This window comes from Eupeodes corollae, chromosome 3, assembly GCF_945859685.1.
Source record: "Eupeodes corollae chromosome 3, idEupCoro1.1, whole genome shotgun sequence".
NCBI lineage: Eukaryota > Metazoa > Arthropoda > Insecta > Diptera > Syrphidae > Eupeodes > Eupeodes corollae.
In genome coordinates this window covers 10855044-10869772 of record NC_079149.1, presented here as the reverse complement: position 1 = coordinate 10869772, position 14729 = coordinate 10855044, and the positions used below count along the sequence as shown (strand labels likewise).

At 29.0% G+C, this 14729-nt stretch overlaps 1 protein-coding gene across 1 annotated transcript in view; it reads left to right on the top strand.

The window, feature by feature from the left end:
* Nucleotides 1-14729, top strand: part of LOC129949069 (uncharacterized) — a 39700-nt gene continuing 24971 nt past the window's right edge. The window contains exon 1 of the mRNA XM_056060293.1: nucleotides 1-357. The gene's annotated coding sequence lies outside the window, so the exon portion shown is untranslated. The remainder of the gene's footprint in view (nucleotides 358-14729) is intronic.

The following is a 14729-nucleotide window of genomic DNA, read 5'->3' as shown; positions in this document are numbered from 1 at the left end:
AGCTTCAGCTTCAGCTTAAACCTCGCATCAGCTACTGCCAGTCCGCCGCGATTCATCTTCTCTTATGGGTAGGAGAACTGCCTCATAACACCACGTTCAAGTGTTCGCAAGACTCAGTCTTCAATCGGAAGCCGCTCAATTCGCAACAAACTCCATCTTTCGGATCGGTTTAGTAACCTGGTGGTGAATTTTTATACCTGAAACTTAAATAAGATAACTCTTGTGTTGCTTTTGCGTGTACGCGAGTAAAAGTGTGCTCGTTAAGCGAAATCAAAAGTGGACATTAAAAAAAAAGAAAAGTGACTTAATCCAATATTTAATTTCATATTTTTGGAAAAGAAGAAGAAGAAAAAAAAGGTAAAGTCAACTTTTAGAAATAAAACTTGGTTTTTCTTATAAATAATCAATTTTAATTAAAACAAAATAATTAACTTTGATCTTTGTCCCCATTCAACATTCAAATTATAAGCAAAACATCGAAGGTATAAGATCTTGATCTTAAATCAAACCACGATGATATTGATCTCTGTCCTCAAAAAAATCATTATTGAAATAAGTTAATAATAATCAATATTTAAACAAACTATTAACAGCAGATCAATAATGTGCTTTTATGGGTTTAAGAAGATCAAGAACTTGTAACTTTTGCTTTTTCTATTGTGATCTATACACGATTACTCCATTTTTTCATTTCCGATTTCTTACAATAATGAATTTGATTATGGCCATGAGTTTCCGGTAAACATATTAAACATAGTATATTTATGTAAATTGGTAAAAAACTTAATTGGTTGCGTGCTACTTTTGGTATCTTCATGATGTTTCTTTTTCTTGGTTTCTTATTATTTCGAAAATATTACATACATTATAATATTGAATTAATTTGGCATTGATTATAATACATACCTATGAAGACTTTCGATGTTTTTTTTAAATTAATACATAAACACTAAAAAACCTATAGTATAATTTAGCTTAAGCTGATTATTAGCTAATAAATTGGTAGTTTTATGAAATTTCGCTGAAATAATTTAACTTTTGATCATCATACCAATTAGGTGGGTTTAATAGAAATTGCAAATCAAATTAAAATAATTTTCCTAAGTTTGTGGTTGAAATTAATTAATTAAAAGTTATAGGAAAGTTTTTAATTAACGGATGTAGATAGTTCCTATTTTGGAAAAACCACAAAATCATTTTTTGTTTCCGAAAATTGCAAATTAAATCAATACAAATTGAATTTTAATAATTCAAATTCAAAGATTTCATCTATTTTGATGCAAAGTGACAGATGTCAAAATTTAAATTTTTAAATGAATCTCACGTTAATCCTACAAAATATGCTTACATTTCTTTCCAATGAAATTATTGAATTTAGAATCAATACTTTAAAAAATTATAACTTTTTCAATAAAAAACCTGAATCTAAAATGCGAAAAAGTTTTGACATTTCTCCTTGGCTTTTAAGCTAAATGAATTTTAATAATTTAGATATCATATCCCAATATACTATACAATGATATTAAAAAAAAACAACCTCTAGAAACAAAGTGACATACATCAAAAACAAATGTTTTGAGTTAAACCTACAAACATTTTTAGACACAAAGTATTTATTTTAGAATCAATGCCCTATAAAATATATGCATACATAAGGAATTGATTTCAAAACGAAAAACAGTTTTGACATGTGTCAGTTCGGTTTTGAGAGGATAATGCCATACAACTGGCCATTTTATATTTCAGAAATCAGAGATAGCTGTAATTGCAGATATATAAACAGAATTTCTAATACAAATTAAAATTGATTTCAAAACGAAAAACAGTTTTGACATGTGTCAGTTTGGTTTTGAGAGGATAATGCCATACAACTGGCCAGTTTATATTTCAGACATCAGAGAAATATAAACAGAATTTCTAATAAAAATTAAAATTGATTTCAAAACGATAAACAGTTTTGACATGTGTCAGTTTCGTTTTGAGAGGATAATGCCATACAACTGGCCAGTTTACATATTTTTCAGACATCAGAGATTGCTGTATCAATCAGAAATATAAACAGAATTTCTCATAAGAATTAAAGGTATTTGCTGTCAAAACTTTAAAAAAAGAAATGCAATCAAATTTGATTCCTTGATTAGAATGAATCATGAATTCTGTTTATATTTCATCAACCTGTGATGTCAATCTGACTGATAAAACTCTCAAAAATATAAACTGACCCAATGGAATACATTTACCTAACTTTAATTATGCGTGAAGAAATTCTTGAATATCATAAAAGAAGACAATCACAATACGTTCTTCAAATATAACAGGTTTCTTTTTAAGGCAAGGTATTTTACATCATTATATAATTTCCATAATTTATTAGATACAACAAATATGCTAAGCACATTAAAGTAAAAATAGTTCTATAAGAATTAAATACTCGCACATGTCCATGACAACACTGTATAAAAAGTTATATATTCAATAGTTTTTATTTTTAATTTAATAAAAAGGGCCATTCATTAATAAATATACTTGGTTGTATGTGTTTTTTTTTGTTTCAATGGAGCGAATGTCAAGGCTTTGTTCTGGTTTCAACGTTTCCGATTATGTTAATTAATTTATATTTATATTGATATTATTGGTAAAAAAGATTTGTATTTTTCTTATTTTTTATTTAAAGGGATAAGACATATGCATAAAAATATATTAAACGTAAGAATTAAAAAATATGTAGTTATAAATTTAGTTTTTATTTGTCCCTAGGGCTGATTTAATCACTCCCAATAAACCCTTAAATTATACTTAATTTGCTTTAAATTTTACTGAAAATTGAAAACTCAATTATTTAATGATTTAATGAGAATTGGTTAACAAATCATTTTCACTTCAAGTGAATGAAAAAGAAGTGAATGAAGAATCTCAAATAATTTCACCAATTAAATGTTGTCAAGTGATTTTAGGGAAAACGAATGCAATCTTTTTGAGGTTAAATGGTAAAATAAAGTGATTTCAGAATTTGAAGTCCAATTTTTTATGTTAATTTAATTAATGCAAAACTTATTAAAGCTATAGAAAATTGCATTCCAAATAGATTTAAATAACAATACAAAACAGAAATATTATTATTAGAGACATTTATTTTTTGAGATATTAGTTCCGGAATATTATGTCCAGTTTGGTTATGAGTTACTGAGTAAATTTTATCAGTCAAATTTTGTATTACTTTAACTGGACGTATGGTGGCTTGAACATTTCCTTCCAATGCTTCCAAACTATAATGAAAGTAAGCCATAGGCGTTAAGTTACACGAACCAAGTTATCCAAGATCACTTCTGAAGATAATATTGTCACTAAATAGATTTTGCAATAATTTAGTGGTTATGCGCGTTGTTTGACAGGTTGGAGTTTTGTTGGAATTGCTTATTGGCAAAGTAAATTAACCAGAAATGCGCAAAACAATGTAAAATACATGAATAGCTCAAGAAACTTCTTCTACAATTTTTTTTTTCAAAGTAAATTTTCCAAAATTTGAAAGCTTTGTCTCAATTCATGATGAATTGACATTACCCATGTTTTGTTGGAAAATCTATTAATAGTATTGTAGGATTTTACACGAATAACAAAAACAATATCCGCAGTATGGATACTACCGATAAAAGTTAAAGTAGAATCTTACCACAGATGGGCTTTTGACATTTCTACGAGTTTCGAATGGATCTTATGTGATTTCGTTCTCAAATGTTGGTACGATTGATATTTGTGTATCGATGGCTGTATTCGTTGAGTAGTTGGGCATTTGGAACAAACCCCATTCTTGAAGTTTTTAATTTATGTCAAACTGTTTGATTAAAACCCTGCAATCGACTATCACCTTACACAGACATATTTTCTTGATTTTGATAGTCAACTAATAAAATCAGCTTACTCGATTTCAACCCTGGTCTGAATTTCGCTTTTTTTGGTAAATTATTTTGGGAAATATTCAATTGTATCAACTTTCAAATATATAAACTTGACTACTGCGAATCGTTTTTTTGGCAATTACTGTCAAACTATGCACAACAATCATCGAAACTTCTCACGGGCGGCACTAAGAAAACACCATTTATTTAGTTTTTTTTTGTTGTCAATGTGTAATTTACAGTAATAAATTATTAAATTTATCAAACATAATTTTAGAAATTTCAATAATTGTGAATTTATGAGAATAAAAAAACCTTTCCTAAGAAAAAGTACGAGAAAACCTAGAGGCTATTTGACCAACCAGCTCTGATTTATAAACAAAAGTCAAAGAATAAAAACAAAAATTTAATATTTCAAATATGCCAAGTTCTATCATCTTTCATTTTCAATTAATATGTTATAAAAATGTGTGTATCTTCGATTTTCATTATTATGTATTAATATTAAAATTATTCATATTTGAGCTAGATTTCAAGTTCAAGGTAAACAAATGTATAAATCAAAAGACAAGCTGTAGCCAATTTTACTATGGAATTTTTTGGAATTTCTTGCATATGTTTATGTTTCTTAAGATCTTGAAGGTATTATACAATAAATATACGTATGGGATTCAAATTATGATAATAAAAATACCATTGGCATAGTATTTTCTTTAAACTAGGAATACAAATTAATAAAAATCAATAATATTCAGTATCATTGGAATAAGAATTTTGAATAATTCTGTAGATGAAAGTAAATTATTGGATAGAATAATTATTTCTTTTAACTTCTTTAAAATGAAAACAGTGTTTTTTTTTTATTTCATTTGTTGTAATAATTATGTTTGGAGAAAAACATATTTTTGTCTGCTAGGGCTTGGAGAAAATTTAAAAACGAGATCTCTTCGGTCTTTATTTTTTTTTTCTATAAATTAAATAGCTTACACAAACTTGACTTATTTATCGTCAAACTTTGAAAATAACGCTTTTGAATTCGATTTCTCCAGTGTTCTTCATCTTAAAATTTAGATAAGTAGAAAATCTAATAATTGAGTTCTAACTGTGTATTTTTATATCTAATTTTTCTTGTTTGTAAATAATTTGACAAAACATCGAATGAATGTTTTCAAATAACATCTCTTATTCATATTGATATACAATTTTAGTTAATATGTGTTTACAACTTTTTGTTAATTTTTAAGCGCTTTATTTGGAAAAAAATTACTGTAAAACATATCGTTACCTTGCGCTATCTTCAGAAAAAAAGTATTGAAATAACATTTGAATATCATCATGAAACATACAAAAACATCTACCACATTATTAGCATAATTTTAGTTCAAAAGAAGTAAACAAAATTTTATATCAAATAAACCACAACACCACAAGGTTTTTTTTTGCAATAATGATATCTGAATTTTTTGATTTTGTCATTCATTTTTAATTTGCAATATTTTGAAATATAAAAAAAACCCATATGTAAATTTATTTTATATTTTTTGCTAATATTAATATTAGGCTTTATTTTTTTTATTATATGCAATTTAAAAAAAAAAAAAAATGTTTTCGAAAGTTCGTGAAATAATAACTTAGTTAGGTTATTTTGGTTTGAAAAAAAATAATGATTTTCATTTATTAATTCTTAAATGCTAATATTTACTTTTAAGAAAAAACGACGTTTTTTGATGTTTTTGACCTTTTCAAGTTTACTCAATGCAGATTACGGCACTTATTGGTTCATTAAGACTCATAAAAACGTTTTTGTTTAACTTAAAATAATAAATTCTTTCATTAATAAGTAACCTGAATGAGCTCCAATTAGATATACTAGTATGCAGATAAAAAACCATATGGGTTCCCGTGGCGTGATGGCAAGTTCGTTGGACTTTCATGGCACAAGTCTTGGGTTCCAGCCTGTGTCATCTAAAGATTTTCTCACGGTAGCAGTACCAGAAATTGAGGAATCCTTAAAGAGTAATACTTGTCATAAAAAGTGCATTTTCAAATTAGCAGTTTGGATTCTTCAGAAAACTATAGGTCCCCTGTATCCCTGACAAGATTACTGACTCACATAATTGGTTGAAAGTTGTTAGTCACTAGGCCTTAGTTCTCAACCAACGACTGTCTCGAAACGTAATTTGTTTATTTTATTTGAAAATGAATATTGGCGAAAAATTTTAGACGATTTAGTAAAAATTTAAAGCCATTTTTATAAGTTACTAATTTAAAAAGATAAGTTTCAAAAAGATTCAGCACCTTAAAAGTTATAATAACATTGACTTTTTTTTTTTTAATTTTTTAAATGACTTTTAAGTTTCTGACATTTTAAATTAAAGTTAGGCTTGTTTGGATTTGTTTTAAGGCGTGTTCAAATGTGCTATGTATTGATATTATCTTTGAAGAAAATGTTTTGGTTTTGTTCTTATATTTCCGAATTTTTCTTTAAAAGTTGTTAGCTACAAAATCTGACTTATTAGTAAATTCTAGTATTTAAGAATTAATACATTAAAAGTCAATTCACATTAGTGTTTCCACTACTAATAATTTTTAATAAAACTCTATGTACTGGCGAATTTCTTGATGAGTGGAAGTTCTCACATATAAGTCCTATTTACAAAGCTGGTCCGAAAAATCATGTAACAAATTACCGCGCTATAACTAAGCTCTCTGCAATACCTAAATTATTTGAGCTTATAGTAAAAGATCGTTTGTATTTTAGTATAAAAGAGCATATTTGCGTGGAACAACATGGGTTTATGTCAGGCAAGTCTACTTCAAAAAATCTCATGCTTTATTGTAAATATGTCGTTGATTCATTAGAATCTGGTTATCAGATAGATACTATCTACACAGACTTTATAAAAGCATTTGATTCTATTTGTCATGAAATTCTTCGAGCTAAACTTCGAGCTTTTGGCATTCACGGATTGCTTCTGAAATGGATTTTCAGCTACCTTCATAAAAGAACACAATGTGTGAAATTGGGGAAATTCTTCTCTAATATCATACAAGCTACATCAGGAGTTCTTCAAGGTAGCCATCTGGGACCACTTCTTTTCAATATATTTCTAAATTATATCCCCTCTCTTCTTAGAAATGCATCTTGTTTGATGTATGCTGATGACATAAAAATTTGTCTTTGTATCAAAAATAGAATTGATCAGCAAAGTCTTCAAAATGATTTAAATGTTTTATTTGATTATTGCTATAGGAATATCCTTCCATTAAATATCACAAAATGTAATGTGTTTATGGCACATTGTATTTTAGTTGCAATGATCCACAACTACCATAAGTTCAACCAGATTCTTGATCGCAAATCTGAGATTCGTGATCTTGGAGTCATTTTTGATCCGATGTTGTCTTTTTCGTTACAAATAGATTATGTAATTGCAAGGGCTAATTGAATGCTTGGTTTCGTCAAGCGAAACTGAAACGAGTTTTCTAACCCTTATGCTCTGAAATGATTTGTAATCATTAGTTTTTACGATCCTTGAGTATTGTTTGGTGTTCTTCTACTTCCATTGGGATAACTCGTATTGAAAGATTTCAAAAGGCTTTCACAAGATTTGTTGTTAGGCAACTGAAATGAAGAATTGATACTCCTTCATATCCGTCAAGATGTGCTTTGATTGGACTTGAAGGTGTTCTGTTCAATGTGTACTGTTTGTCGATGATGTGTTTTCATACCGTATCAAATGCCCACAAATCATTTATAATTTTGAAATATATATTTTGGAGAGAAGATTGCTTCTTCGTCATTTCTTTAACAATCCTAAACATAGATGTTATTATGGTTGCAACGAACCATTTTCTAGATGCATACAATTTTTCAACACTATATCAAATGAACTTGACCTTTCGACAAACAGATGTGAATTATATTTTTATATCAAAATTGTTAGCAATCTGTATGATTTATATCCGTAGATGAATAAATAAATAAATAAAATTAAAGGCTGTTTGCACTTTGCGATGTTTTTCTTGCGAATAATAATCAGTTTATTATCAGCGATTAGAAAACTATGTTTTCCATTGGGAAATTTGGATTTCAATATAAATAGACATTTTTTTTCTTTTCAATTGATGATTGATATTTTTGTGTTATTGGAGTTGATGTTCTTTTTTGACGGTTGCCAAATCTAATAACTAATAAAATGGTTGCTTAAAGGCCTCTCTTAAAAGATTGTGTTCTGCAATAGGAAAGTACTTAAATTAGTTCAGGGCTTATTCGTTATATTTTTTTTGATCACTTTAATCACGGTGGGCGTGACAGCAATTGATAAACAAAAATGTAAATGCAGCAGCTCTACTTAAAAACTAGAACAGCCACGGTAAGCTTTTGTATGTTCTTTTTGTGTTTTTTTTTTTGCTATTTAAAAAGATTTTTTTTTAGATTCCACCCTGACTGTCCCTAACCTAGTCCTTAAACCTTTGTAAACGGGCCAAGACCAAGCGCCCTAAACAAATTTAAATGACATTCTTAATTTGAAGCCACCAAAGCTGGTTCCTCTGCCTCACCCTATCTCTTCGTTCCCTATCGGAAACAGTCCTACTGAACCGAAGGCACTCGGCTTTGTCCAGTGCTCGACTGTAAAGGAATCGCCTATCTACAGTTTTACGCCTTACTATCCTCTATCAGCCCTCGATTGTCTAAACAGAGGAAAGCTTCGGTCGGAATATTGCCACTTATGGCTAAATCACAAACACGCTTCAGCTTCGGCTTCACCTAACACAATGGAGCTTTGACCTCACGTTTCGTTTGACAATCGTAAGGAAAAGAACGTAATGTGACTCCAAACGGAAGCTCTAGGTCAATTATCTGAACATTTGCTTTAACTGACAGCTCAACAGCTGCACAAAAATGTCAACAAACAAAACATTTGCTCTTTGGAGGGATGAAATAATAAAAAATGTAATTCAAAGCAACCTCGAAGCAGGCCCACCGTAACACAGACGAAGCCGAAGCTGTAGCGTGTTTGCGATTCAGCCATTAAACGTGCACTTTCGTAGTACTCATTGTTGGGGTAGTAAGCCCCAAAAATTAAGCTGTTAGTCGACAACATCGCTCTCACAGTGTGACCCCTACCAAGCTTCAGCAAGAAATTATATATGTATTCTGTTTATGTTGGCTCTGTTGTATAGAACCTTGTTGAAATAGTAATGTATGTACTCCGACTCTGGTATTCTGTGTAGTCCAAGGCAATGTCGAAGACATTGTCTCTTAAACACCCGAATTTTTTCCATTTGAGATAAGGCAACGTTGAACCATCCCGGACACCCATAGGCAATCATCGGCCGGATAAGGGCCATGTAGCAAATCACCTACACCCTGCTGTCAAGACGGCTGCTAAAAAACAACAGTTTTGTCAAGGCAAAGGCTCCACCAGCTCTAACCAGAGCAATACTCATATGTCTGTCGAAATACAAGTACTGATCCAACCAGGGGCGGTTCTGTACGCAATTAGATCGTCGATGTACGCTATTGCCTGAGTCAGACTTGCTATCAGATCACTGGTGTAAATTCTGAATAAGATCGGCGAGTTAACCGTTCGTTGTTGAAGACCATTTTTAATATCAAATATTATGGTAGATGTTAAATTACCAATTTTGACAACAAAACGTCTACCATTAAGCATGTCATAAGGTATATACAACAGTGTTTTATTTATGCCAAGTCTGTTTAACTGGAGATAAAGACCCTCTAAGACGTTTTAAAATGCATCAGCCAAGTGTAAACCTAGAAAAAGCACCAGAATAATAAAATCAATAAAACATTGTGACTTTTTAAGTTATTCAAATGTATTTTATAGTAAAAGTTCTTTGATCTATCTACCTAATAATTACATGTCTTCCAAGTTTAAGGTCAATGAATATATAAATAAAAAGAATTGTGATTTTGGTTATGGAATTTTTTGGAATTTTGTGCATATCATTATACCATCTGAAGATCTTGGAGACATACATAAATTTATGATTATAAAAATATCAAACATTTTTTTTTTAAATAAAAGAATAGGAATTGTCATATTCAAAATTATTGACAATAAAATACCAATAAAGTTTTTAAAATTTAGATTGTTTAGTTTAGGATAGATAAAAAATTAATTTGTCGATTCTTTTTAGTAAAAACGTTTTGATTTTGAACTCTTCAATGTTTAAAATAATGGATTCTTAATCATAAAACGTTCTTAGCTTGATCTAACTTTCAGAAATATGTATTACAATAACTTTCGAAAATCATCATCGAATATTATTAAATTAAATAATACAATCTAATTTGTCAACCACAATATTAGCATAATTAATAAGTATGTTGAACAAAAAGTAAACAAAATCTTATTTCCAATAAACCACAAGGTTTTTGCAATTTTGTGATTTTGTTTTTGTCAATGAATTTTATTGCAATATTTTGAAATACATATAAATATGCATGCATATGTAAATTTTGAATGGTATTTTGGAAGTAAATAAGCAAAATTATTGTTTATTGTATGCCTTTTTTTACAAAGTTAAAAAAAAAGATGTTTATTTTGTGGTTTTGTGAAATAATGACCTACTAAAGTTTCGTAAACTTTGACATTTTTAGAAGGTTTCGGGCATTTTCAAGTTTTCTCAATACGGCTTTACTCCAATCCTTGGTTCAAGAAGTTTCCTTCTTCTTCTTCCTTGTAAACGAGCCATACCAATTAGCTTCAATTGTTTAATAACGCAAACCTATTAGTTTAGTAATATTTTGTTATTCCAAAGCTATTGCAATATTATTTTCAATAACAATGCTTTTGACATATTAACAATGTTTTTTACTACCATTTCTATTTTAGCTGATTATCTGAAACAACAACAACATCAAATATAATCACGTATAAAAATTGTTGTTGATATAGTATTATCCAATAAATGGTCATTTTATTATCAAATTAAATATAGCGAATGTCCCGGAAAATTGCAATAAAACAAAAAAAAATACAAATACTTTAAGCAACAACGCTATAAGCACAATTCACTACACTATACCTAAGGTATATTATTATGTGCTTGTTACTAGCTGATTGCGTCTTTTCTATACTTACCGTCATTATAAAAATATGAACGTTGAACGCCGCCGCCGCACCGCTGCCTCAGAGCAATGCAGCTATTTCCAACCTCAAAAAAAGAAAACAATGTAATCACCCCTTCAAGATTTTCCACTGTTCTGTTTGGTTAAACAGATATTCAGTTCAGACAGGCAGACAGACAGACAGTCTGTGCTTAGTTAATACGTCAAACTTGAGCAATTTTATTTTTGCAATAGGACGGTTAAAAAGTCTGAAGGAAATGCTGAATTATGATTCGGAAAGGAATTGAAAATCAATTATAGTTTATAAGCTCGAAGCCAACTTGACGATGATGTGGGTCAGAAATGGCGATTGCAATAAGGCAAGTTTTATTTTGTAACTTCTCATTGTTACATTATGACCTATCACATATGAACAAAACAAGACTCTTTCTCATTTTGACGACTTACACGAAATATATTGCAACGCTACACGATGATAATGTTTAGGTCATTTGAATTAATAAGTCTATTATTAAAAACATCATAGTTGAAAAATCTTTGACGATGACCCTTACTTTAGAAACAATTGTTGTAAAAGGCTCAGTAATTAAAAATAATATAGTACCTGCCTGTAACAAAAATAAACACGCTATAGCTTAGCTATAGCTAGTATAAGATTAGGAAAATAAAATGATAGTAGGTAGGTACTTGTGACAAGTCCATTAAGTTTGATTAAGTGGGCTAAAAAGTTACTTAATCATGTTTTGCGTGATGTATAATAAAAGCTTTACAGAGGCTTATTTGTATGTTGGGGTTGGGCATTTTTTGAAAACAATTAATTCTATCAACAACATAAAGGTTATTTAAAGTATTTTTAGATAAAATTTCGGACTTTAGAAGAGAAGACTCCTAACGTATAATTTTATAACTTTTAGAGTCCTTCGTTCTTGGAATTACATAGTCACGAAATATTCGTTTTTAGATTATAGTAATAACGTTTTGGAGAAAAATTAAATGCTGTTTAAAAATTCAATACCTAATTACATATACAGGGTGTTTTTTTTATTAACATGCAAAGTTTCAATGACAGTTCACAACGTCAAACTATGATGACATTTCATTTCAGTAATGTTTGGCAATTCATCATGAATGGTTTAGTGGAAGAAAAACAATTTTAAGTTATAACTTATAACTGGTAAAATTACTTGATTACCAAACAAAACTATGGTAAATAGAGCAAATAAAATTTTCAATCGGAAACCAACATTTAAGTAATTGAGTAATACGGTGTACATTTTCGTCTTTAGTAAATGCATTATAAAAAAATTATTTATCATATTCAATAGAAAGATTACATTCATTAACTTCACTTTGGGACTTCAGACTTCAAACTAAGCAACTTCCATTTAATTGTAGAAAAAATATTGCAATCATTTGTTCCCTCCATTAATTTAACAGCAATTAATTAAACCAATCTTTGGAGGAATCATGAACTCTTAACATTCTTTTGCATTCTCTGATATTCTTTGCATTGGGTTGTAAGAGAATGCAATCTTTTTTGAATGCAATCATTAATGACTTCAATAATAAGATTGCATTCATTGACTTCACTTTGAGATCACCATTTACTTGTAGCAAAAAGATTGCAATCATTTTTTCCAACCATTCATTTTGCAGCAATCAATTGAACGCAATCTTTTGAGAATGCATGCATGTTTTTGCGTTCTTTTGCATTCTTTGCATTCTTTTGATGTGTTCTGCATTCCCAAACTGGGGTAAAAGTTCAATGGGCAGAGAAGAAAGAGTTTATGGAAGGAAATTGGAAAAGCAAAATATGCAAAGTTTACAAAAGAATTTGAAGACTGCAAAAGAATTTCAAGATTGCAAAAGAAGCATGAATTCTCAAAAGATTGCATTCATCTAATTGCTGTATGAATGTAGATTGCTTAATTTCAAGTCTCAAGTCTCAAAGTGAAGTCAATGAATTCAAGCTTTTGAAGTCATTAATGATTGCATTCAAAAGAGATTGCAATCTTTACTAACCCTTACTATGATATTTGTAGCCGTTCCAAAAGTATGCCAGAAATGATGTTTGAAAAACTAATACCATCAAATTCACTACCAGACTACAATAAAAACATAATTTAGAGTAAATAGCAAAGCTTGACAAAAATGTGAAATTCTTCTATAAATAACTTCACTTTCATGGAAAAAAGAACTAATTTAATAATTTCTTTTCATACAAAAACAAAAAGGAAACGATATTTCTGAACAAAAAACTCGCCACACAAGATTTGCCAAGAAAAAGCTTCTTGTATGCATACAAATAATTGCCAGTTTCCTTCACTTTATGGAATCGAAGTAAGTTAAGTTGCTTGAGATAGTTTTGAATGTTTACATTTTTTACTGAGCGGGAAATATAAAGTGAACTTTAGGCTTTGTTTTGAGAAATATAACTAAACTATTCCGCAGTTTAAAATTTAATGACCTTTTTTAAGATTACTTTGTAATCTAGTTGGCTCGATTCCACAGGTTTTAATACGTCATTTTAATAGTTTATGTAATATTTTTTGTATTGTATTACTTTTTATAATAATTATTGTTTATATAATATCACGTTTACAACTTTTGTATTTATATCTTCTTGATCTTTCGAACTCAATCAATGCGATGTAAATACTTAAGATGTTTATAATAATTTAATGTGTGGCAGACGCCACGTTGTTGATATTTATCTATATTGTGTAAAGTTAACAAAACAAATTAGAACAAATCAATATTTGTTTGTTTATATTTAGAGAAATAAGATGCAAGATGTTCAACTTCTTAACCTAGCGCACATCTTTTAAAATTGTGAAATTAAATAATAAAGAATCTACATACCATACAAATATGTATCTAGAAGAAGAACGTCTCAGTTTTTAAAATCTATTTACTATTTAGGTAGACTTGGATCTTAACATAGTTAAAATTATAAGAAACTTATTGCAAGTTGCTTGGACTTATTTTAATTATAAATGTTGCAAAATAATTCCAACTTGAGGCAAATAATTTAAACAAAAAAAACTTTGATGTACTTTGTATTTGATTTTTTATTAGTTCCCTTCACGTTCTTTGATTTTTATAATTGTCTTGAAGTTTTTAATTTTAATTTGAAGTTCAAACAATTATTTCTATGGAACATCTGGCTTAGTAATATGTTTCAAACTTGAAGAAATTTCAAGTGTTTATTGGTTTTGTATTTTAGAGAAATCATAATAAGCAATTTCGCTTTTATAAATCCATGCACAGCAAATATTCGTAACGATGTGATAAATCTCATAAAATTAATTTTGAATGGCAGGTATTATTTAAAGTTTCAAGGTTTTAATATTCTATGCATGTTGGAAATAAGTTTAGGAGTCATACAAAAATTATAATATATTTTGAATATAAAAAAAAAAAACTTTTATAAGAGGTCAAATTTAAAAAAAATAAAAACACGACTGAACTGCACGAATTTGACTTTGTAGTTCAAGCTCAACTCAACTCAACTCATTTATCATAGAAACATATCAAATAAGATACACAAAATAATAAACATTTGATGATATTTAAGTGTTTAAAATTCATCACTTTTTACAACATTTTATACAACTTATAAACTGTGAATTTAAATAATACGAGTACAAGTAGATTGTGATGCTTTTTAGTACGAGTTTGAGGTAGGTTCATCGGTATCCAGGGTTCTTCACAAAGAAAGAAAAAACGCC